Consider the following 9,823-nt stretch of genomic DNA (forward strand, 5'->3'; position numbering starts at 1 on the left):
GGACCTCGAGGAGGTGGTGTGGGACATGCCTCGGTGTATCCCCTGACCCTGAGGAGTAAGGAATCTGGGATATTCAATATCCACCTATGTCCACCACTGACCGAGGACCCCCAGAATCCATGGCCTGCCCAAGTGTGCACTGAGGAAGCTGGCAGGTGGGAAACTTGGGGACTTGCAGGAGGTCATCAATATGCCATGGGGAGGTGGGTGCCAAGGGCATGAGGGCAGGTCCGTGAATTACGGTCCCAGAATTACAGAATCATAAATAATAGAACTGGAGTATGATTAACTAGGTGGTTTTTGCCTGGAGTAATACCAGGGGGGAAACTGTACCTAGCTGCAGGCAGGGCTTGGTGCTGATAAAAGCTAAGAACCCCAGGAGGTCAGGGGTCCAGCCCCCCATTCCACGGATGCATGAACACACAGAACACAGCAGCCCTCCTCACATCTCCCCATCCTGGATTATGCCACAATCCTACTTAAAACTTAGGGGAAAATGCAAACTCGCCCCCATGGCTGAAGGCCAGGCGCTCCATGACCTGGCCCCTGACCTCTGACCCCTGCTGACATTCCCCGGGCCTCTCGCTCACTGGGCTCCAGCCCTCCTCGCCTCTCCTCACACCAGGTTCCTTCTCACTCTGGGCCCTTCTAAAGGCTTTGCCCTCTGCCTGCAGGGTCTGTCCCTCCCTTCTCCCCTTCATGTCTGGGTTCTCCTCATCCTTCAGGGGACAGCTCAGATGTCGCTTGCACAAAGAGGTCTTCCCAAGCCATGCCAGCTCCCCTCCTGTTAATTTCTAGATGGTCTCCTGTGCATTTCCTCTCGAGCCCTCATCACAATTGATCATGAAGTTTTTCTTTCTTTCCTTTCTAATCATCTGTCTCCCCACTAACCCTAAATTCCGTGAGGCAGCCGCCATGTCCATTTTGCTCATCGAAGCATTCCCAGAGCCTGGCACCGAGCCCTGAGGCTCAATATTTGGCAAATCAATGAATGAATTTGACTTCCTGAAGTTCTCTGCCTTCAAAAGGAACCTCCACTGGTCACCACTAAAATGGGAAGCAGTTTAGGCGTAACAGCTGTCACACATGACCGCTGGGCCCCCAAAGACATGCACAGGTTTGGGGGGCACCGCCAAGATGTTCATGCCCTAATCCCTGAAATCTGTGAATATGTTACTTTACATGGCAAAGGGGAATTAAGGTTACTAATCAGTGTACCTTAATATAAGGAGAGTGTCCCGGATTATCCAGGTGGGCCCAGTATAATACGATTATCCTTAAACATAAAAGAAGGAGGCAGGAGAGTCAGAGAAAGAGATATAATGACAGATGCAGAAATCAGAGAGATGCAACGCTGCTAGCTTTGAAGATGGAAGAAGAGGCCATGAACCATGGAGCACAAGTACCTCTAGAGCTGGGAAAGGCAAGGAATGGAGTTCTCCCCCTGGAGCCTCCAGAGGGAACCAGTCCTGCCAACATCTTGACTTTACCCCAGTGAGACCCATTTTGGACTTCTGACCTCCAAAATTATAAGAGACTCAGTTTGTGTTGTTCTAAGCTACCCAATTTGTGGTACTTTGTTACAGCAGCCATAAGACACTAATACACTGTGACGACGCTTTCTCTAAAAATTACATCTGATTCTTGCAGCAACCCTTTGCAGTGGGACTATCAGTGCACCCATTTTATGCATGAGGAAATTGAAGCACATTGCCTAGGTCGTTACCTGGGTTCCACAGCTACTAAGTGGCAGAGCCTGGCCATGGACCAGGAGGCGGGCCCTGGAGTCCATTCTGGGGCCAGAGCAGCTTCGGCGATTGAATGAGATAACAGTTGCAAACACTTTAGTACTGTGCCTGCTTAGAGGGCCAACAGTTGTCCTCGTCTGGAATGATCCTCATGGTCTCTATTGCTCTCCTTGACCCCCTCTCTGGGCATCCGTAAGCAAACCAGCTGGTTTATTGCACATCGGCAGTTATACTGTAACAGAAAAGCCATGGGCTTGGGGCCGACAGCAGAAGGCCTGGGTTAGAATTTCTACTGGCACCCACCAGCACATGCCCTTGGCCAGTCAAGTGTGTGGGTGTGCGTAGAGGTCCCATGGGAAGGTGCTCCCTCCTAGCATGCAGAAAGTGTATGTAATGGTGCCGCCTCTTTTCCTCCATGCCGCTCGGACCCACCGCCTTGTAAACTCCCAGAGCCCACAAGGCTTCTTACTCGCCCCAAACAACAGCAAAGAAGCAGGCATATCGCCTCCTGAACATGGGGGAGCTTGAGTTTTCCTTCTTCCAGCTAGGCGGTTGTCCATCTTTCTTGTTCAGCCCACGATCCAGGGCAACAGGACATGTGTACGTGGAGATGGATGGTCTCCTGAAATGATCTCTCTGGGAGGGCAGGCTCAGCTGTGAAAACCAGCTGTGTACTCATCCAAGCAAAGGGCAGGCAGCCATTGAAAACAGCCCTGCCCAGCTCCCTCTGCGACAGAGACATCCCAGTATCTTTGCTTCCTGCTGCCTCGCTCCCCCAGACTCTGGCGCCGGGTTTGCGTTTGGCCCTGAAAAATGAGAACAGGCTCGGCTGGAAAGCTGAAGGCAATTGAGCTCGGGATTTTTTTTTTTTTTCCAATTAAAAATTAAAAGTAAATCATCAGTGATTTGAAAAAACATTTCTCCTCAATCCAGAGGTTCTTGACCTTTAGGGGAATTTGGACCCCTCTGGAAGTCCTCAGAAACGAAGGAGCCCCTTCTTAGAATGTTTTTAAATACGTGAAATTTACAGGATTACAAAGAAAAGCGTAATGTTGAAATACAGCTAGCAAACTAATTTTAATTGTGATTTAGTCATATACGTGCTTTTTTAGAAACACAGGTCTCACAGACAGTCTAACAGCTTCTCTAATTCGAAGTAGCACTGAGCTCCAATTGTATTTCAAAATAGCAGAAGTGACTGTACTCTGATAAGAAAATATCTGGGATTTTGTTTATGGCAAAGTCACAGATTCTGTTCATTCTAATGGCTTGTTGCCTTGTCTGTAAGGGAATGAAATACTCAATTTCAGTTAGAGTTTAAGGAAAATATAGATGCAATATTTTTACACCCAGGTTCCCTGATCCTCTGAATTCCCTTTCCGGATACCTTGGTCAGGAACCTGGAGGACAATGGTTAGCCTCCTGGCCACTTCAGGATCTCATGCGGAGAGTTAGCAGAGAGAAAGCACTCTGTAGCAAGCCTTCGACAATTTTCAGGCTAGTGCATGAAGTATAAGATGTTCTAAAATTCGTGTTTTAAAAAAAATCCTCGGGGAGGGGAAACTTTGGAAATAGATTCGATGATTATGTTCTAGGTACAGGATAAGATACATTTTTCCCTTTTCTTTTTGCTTGCCTGTCATACGTATATACATAATTTTTTACTATTATTAAACTTGTATAATAAAAAGGAGGCATTCACTGGAGAGAGTTGACTACAAACAGAGATCTTTCATGTTAATTCTACAAGTTAGCAGTGTTTGAATTTTCCACAATGGATGCATATGCATATCATATTTTTAAATTAAAAGCTACTGAAAAGCTATTGAATTGTGCACTTTAAATGGGTTATCGTAGGGTATGTGAATTATTTCTCGACAAAGCTGCTAAAATTTTTTAATTCATTAATTAGCTGGTTTTAAACAGGTTAACTGGGACTAGTCAATTAATTGATTAAAAGCTAATCAATCAATCAAACCGTAAAAAGAAAAATTATGAGCCATTTGGAAGATATAAACATTATTTGGATATTAGGTGATATTAAGTAATTACTATTAAATATTTTAGGTGTGATAATAATATTATGGTTATGTTTAACAGACAATATCCTGGGTATACAAGGCATCTCTCTCTTTGTTTTATGTGTTCCAATGTATATAAATCCATGATTATCTCAACATAAAAAGTTTAGCAAAAAAAAAAAAAGAGAAATCCTTATCTTTTAGGGATATGTACTGAAGTAGTTACAGATGAAAAGATCCAGTATCAGGAATTTGCTTCAAAACCATCCTGGCTTGGGGGAGTGTGTAGACGTGCAGAGGGAATGACATCTTGTTGATGCTGACTGGCAGGCGTGTGGAACTCTATTCTGCTTTTGTATACACTTGAAATTTTCCATATCAAAACGTTTTTAAAAGCTTACTCTTTATAAAAAATTAATTGGATAAGTAGTAATAGAACATTACACGAGGTAATCGAGTTTCTAGAAAAACGAAGTTTTGTGTTTTAAAAACTCAAGAAAGAATCATTGCGCTTATCACCGTTTTTCTTTTATTTTATAACTTGAGGAAATTTTAAGTACTGAGTCTATTGTCCTTCCTTCTCCCTCCAACATAAACCAACACCAACTTGGAATGGAGGTCTCGCCTAGTTGCAGGCACCTGGGATTTCAGAATGCGCCGGAGGTGGGCAAAGAAATCCTGGGATCAAGTTTCAGACCCAAGGTCCCAAGTCTGCCTCAGCTGAAGGAGATTCCCATGCTGAGCCTCAGTTTCCCCACCATCCAAGTGAGAAATTTTGCACTAGAAGAATCTCTAGGCTTCCTTCCAGCTGGTACGCCCTGTGATCATCAGAGCCGTGTTTACTTGGGCTCTGGTTGAGCAGGGATCAGGGCCCAGGGGCTGCCTTCCATCATACAGGCTCTGACATGCCCCTTGCCAGGACCCTGGGGAAGTCACAGGCCCCCGCTGCTTCTCAAAACAGGGGCGTTCCGTGCCCCGCTGCGGGCCCAGCATGTAAGGCTGGGTGGAGGTTTCCACATGCGTACTCGTCCTGAGTTACAAAGAGCCGGGCCCAGGGGTGTTTACAGGGACGCTGTAGGTGAGGGCAGAGGGTGTGAGCAGAGAGCCCCTCTAGGCCTCACCCTGCCCTGCTTTCCAGCTCCCACTGAGCACGGTGCTCCCCGGCTGTGACCCTGGCAATTGCAGCCAAGAGTGACAAGGGCTTCATGGTGTCGCTGGCTAGTGCTGAGGCATAGGTGAGGCATGGGCCCCTTTCAGAGTCCCCTTGATCTCATGTGAACCAAATTCATGCCCCAGTCTCGGAGGCCTTAACTTCTAAGGGACAGTGTGGCTCACTTCTCAAAAACCCTACTGAGCATCCCAACCCACTCGACTATTTGGGCTCTCGACGCCCTGGCCCCAAACCACCATTTCAGCCTAATCTCCAAACCTCTCCTGAAAGTGTCCTCCTTATGGGTGATCATTCTCCAAAAAGCTTCAGGAAAATGCAGCCTACAGGGTATTTGTGGGCAGTGCACTACATAAAGCCTCCAGGATCAGATAAGTTTGGCAAACACTGGGTTAAACAAATGTAAGCATGTGTCCTAGGAACTTCTCTGACTTTACTATGCCAATGGAGCATCGAGAATTTGAACCACCAAGAGGGGCACAGGAGATGTCGCCTTTTCTTTGCTGATCTGACCCCAGAACTTGTATATTAATAGGCATCTTGGGAACCAAGAGTCTGTACCACCAGAATATCGCTTAAGACAGATTGTTCTCCACCATTATCAGCGTGATCAAGACTCCTGTAATGTCGTTCCAGCACCTGGCTATTCATTCATTTAGAGTTTGTGGTTTCTTCACAGTCAAGCCCATTCACCTTGATCTTGTACTCTGGCCATTGACATTTTAATCTAAATGCAGGATCTAAAATTTACCTGCACGCATCTGCTTGGATTCTTGGTGTTTCACTAGAGTTGGGAGTTTGGTCTTACAAATCCAAAAACAAGGCAAGCAAAGAGAGGCAAGAATTAGAAGCCACTAGTATTCTCAGCTCCAGGGACGGCAACCAACGCAATAGGAAAATCTGACCCCAAAGCCATTTCTGTTTGACGCCCCGAGTTTGTGGTCATTTGTTACGGCAGCCCCAGGACACCCCCACACACCTCTGAGGTATGTTTGACTTTAGACCCTGGACGCTGACCACCAGGAAACCTTCGATCCCTGCCTAGGCTTTGATTGGACTTTCCACCCCCACGAGAGCTTGGCCCCGCCCCAGCTGGTGGTCTTCAGGAAGGAGCCCTGGGTGCACTAGGAGAGAGGCAGCATGTCGAACTCAGCGCCCACTGGGAACTGAGTCCTCAGTGCTACCTCTTGCTAAGAAATGAACCCTAAAGCCATGAGAGATTGGGAAGGGTCAGCAGCCTTAGCAACCATGTAGCCCAGGGTCGCTATGTAAGTGAACCAAGGGTTTACAGCAGAGTGAAGAGGCTGACAGGTTCTCTGGATAAAGCACGTGGAACAGTGGAAGAAATGGTTAAAAGCAACACTGTCAGGACTCTGGAAATTGACTGAAGGCAGACAACCAACTGAGAGGAGTCTGTTCCGGAAAAACGGCTTTGTTCTGGGATGTTAATGCGGGGAACCTGCAGCCTGCTGTGTGACGCTGCTGCCACCCCACCTTGCCTTGGTCGGTGAGAGATGTGGCTTTTCTAGCACCAGGCTCTTTGGAAAGCAGCAGCGGGGCTGCCGGGGGGCACACTCAACTTGGGGGTGGAGGTCGGCTAACAGCGGTGAGCTGGAAATACGCAGGGGACCCCAGCTCCAGCAGCCGGAGGCCATGATCTCGATTAAATGAGCAGTGAAGCAGCGTGTGATTTAACAGGAATACTGGAAATGAGAGCAGCACAGAGGTCGGGTTGAGATCTCCCCTCATCCCTGTTCATCCGGGAAAAGAAACCAAGAAGCCCCGTGGACACTAAAAGCCAGAGATCCGAGGATCCACTGAGCGGTGAGCACGCTGCCCAACCACAGAGATCCACCCGCACACGGTGGAGGCCTTTGGGTTCAAGGTTTGGTGCACAACCGCAGCCAAATTCACTGGCTGGACATTATGCTATGCAGTTGCTAGGGGACCGCTAGGAGTCCAGGCTGAAAAATAAAAACCAGAATCAAGTAAGTCTGAGCCAAGACATCAGTGGCTGCATAGGGCAAGAGAGACAGATTTCACAGTTTAAGTCCAAGAAAGTTACTTAAAAATCAAAAACAAAACAAGTCTCCAAAAGCAATTTAGAATCCAAATCTGTTGCAACGTAGTATCTAAAATGCCCAGCACTGTGGAGGGACCTGTTGATGAGGAACTGAGGCCTCCTGCATACAGCCTAGTGAGAAGCTGTCTTAGAAATGGATCCCCTGGTCCAAATCAAGCCTTCAGTTGAGATAGCAGTCCTGACCACCATCCTGATTACGACCTGTGAGAGCCCTGAACCAGAGACACGCAGCTAAGCTGCTCCCGAATGCCTGATCCTCAGAAACTGTTTGAGGTAGTAAATGTTCATTTTCATATTAAATGGCTAAGTTAGGGGGTAATTTGTTACACAGCAATAGGTAACCAATACATCTGACTCTGTACTGCGGAGAGGGCAGGGGAGAGAAATGGCTGTATTTTCCCCTTCAGTGCTGGAGAAGTAGAATCTCTGGAGGATATTTAAATTCAGTTCCACAAACATGTATTATTAGGTTCCTGGACCCACAGAAATAGTGTGTTGGTGAGCATAATATCCTAAACATCAAAAAAAAAAAAAGAAGTCACCCATTGTGAACTCAATTTGCTCTTTCAAGGTCAAAGGATTTTTTTTTCTCCTTTCTGCACAAAACAATAACAGCAGGATCCCTGGAATTCTCTTCCCATGGATGGACGCAGTGGGATGATGGATGTAAAGTGAGCTAAGGATTTATACTTGATGTCCATCAGTGAAATGAGCAGCTCTGAAAGGATTCCATGCTTGGGTGGCAACAAGATAATCAAATAAAACTGCACATGTTCCAAAGAGGAGGCTGCAGTGGAAAATGTGGTACTAATTAACTCCCTTGTGCGATGATCCCAGGAGTGAGCAGAGATGAAGGGCAGAAAAATTGGGGCTGCACTAGGCAAATATTTAGAGCGTGTACACAAGCATAGCTGTGAAGAACCAAGAGAGATCCAAGTGAGGAAGCTGAGTGAGCCGGTGGCGGGGAAGGAGAGGTGGTTCTGGACAAGACTGGCGTGAACCCCACAGGAGGCCACCAGAATGGCGCCGTGTTTCCGATGCAAACACCGAAGCCAGAGGGTGACTTCCCGTACTCCATCCCCTGTCCAACCACAATGAGATCCAAGGGGCATTCGTTTCAGGTACCAGAGAGAAATCACAACTACAGAGACATGGGAATGACCATCGCAGTGGGTCTGATTATGGCCGTCATCATTGTCTACATCAGTAACTTTGTACTTACTGCAATCCTAGAAGGCTGGTACTATTATTCTTCCCATATCACTGATGAAGAAACTGAGGATCAGAAATGTTGATTCACTTGCCTAAGGTCACACAGCTAGCGAGTATATTAGAATAGGCATCCCAGCCTTGGTCTACCTGACCCCACAGCCCCCATGTCTTAGCTACTATGATATACCTTCCACAACAGTTAGTGATTGATGTGCCATAAGAATTCCCTCTGTACTATTTCCGTAGTACCAGTGACCAAAATTCTGAGACAAGTCTTTAGCTGTTGGGTATCATGTTGCAGCCCATTAAAAAGCCCTTAGAAAATAGAGTGCTGGAGACTTCTGTGCTATCAGGAGAGGCTAAGAAGTAGAGGTCTGTTTTCCTATCCCTTTCTCTTTCTCTTTCTTTCTATTAAAAAAAAAAAAACTACGTAATTCTACTTGAGAAAAAACAGTCAGACTTCAAAAGGAAAGTGGCTAATAGAGATCACAGCTTGTTGGGGATGATTGCTTTTTTTTTATGGTTCCCCTCCAAAATAATAGTTCATTCTATGGTCCTGACTTGATTTCTCTCATTTTAATTAGATTTTTTTTGAATAAGTAAAAGTTTTACGGGACACAAAATGCTGAAGGTAAATCAAGTATCCAGTAAAAAATTTCCTCTCCACCATTCCCCAGTCACCCTATTTGCCTCCGCCCTCCTCCCATATCTGTGTCTCCGTCTGGAGACATCTAGTAGGAAGTTCTTTCCTACCAAACGAGAGCAGATGATTCACTTATTCTACATCCTAATGTGTCCACTCTACAACACATCCTAGAGCTGCCACCAGTCAAGTTGCAACACTGCCTCCGGCACACAGCAGGCACTCGGTGTTTGTTGCTGTTGCTGCTGTCATCGTATCATCCTCTCCGTCTCCATCTTCATAGTAAAATCGTCCCCATGGGTGCACAAAGGACGTCCTCTTCCTTTTCCTCAGCGCTCGCTCCTCCACTGTGTGCACATAGCGTGGTTCCACTAGTTCCTTTCATTCACATGTAGGTCGTTTCTAATCTTTTCAAGTTATAGACGATGCTGCATGGATAACTCTGTGCATGTGTCAGTTTGTACAGGTGCAAGTTTAGTCCTAGGATAAAAGTCCTAATTTTTGCGTAATTGCAGGGAATTGAGCTGTTTGCATCTATCATTTCAATAAATTTGACCAAATTTCCCCACGGAGGTTGTATCCAGCATTACTCCTGTCGGCAACACGTGAGAGCCGTGGTCCCTGCATTCAGCTGTCTCATAGGCCGGGGCACTCTCATAAGCATCTCATCCAGCACTCTGCTTCCTCCCAGACGCCCCCACACTTCCCATGGCAACGGGCGCACTCTGCCCCGTCACTACGCCCTTCAGGCCAGTTCCTCCTGGTCCTTCATTCTGTTCCCACACTCTAGGCGCAGAGGTACAAGCTGTCTGCAGTTCTTCCCCCCATCCTCTCTCCTTCCCCTCTCCTCCCATTGGCCCCTCCTAGGACCAGCCTCTGCATCTCTTGCCTGAACCACACCAACAGAGTGTGCATCCACAGCCGTGCGGGGTCATTGGGAAATTAAAG

Source organism: Rousettus aegyptiacus, unplaced genomic scaffold (genome assembly GCF_014176215.1).
Source record: "Rousettus aegyptiacus isolate mRouAeg1 unplaced genomic scaffold, mRouAeg1.p scaffold_m13_p_14, whole genome shotgun sequence".
NCBI classification, from domain to species: domain Eukaryota; kingdom Metazoa; phylum Chordata; class Mammalia; order Chiroptera; family Pteropodidae; genus Rousettus; species Rousettus aegyptiacus.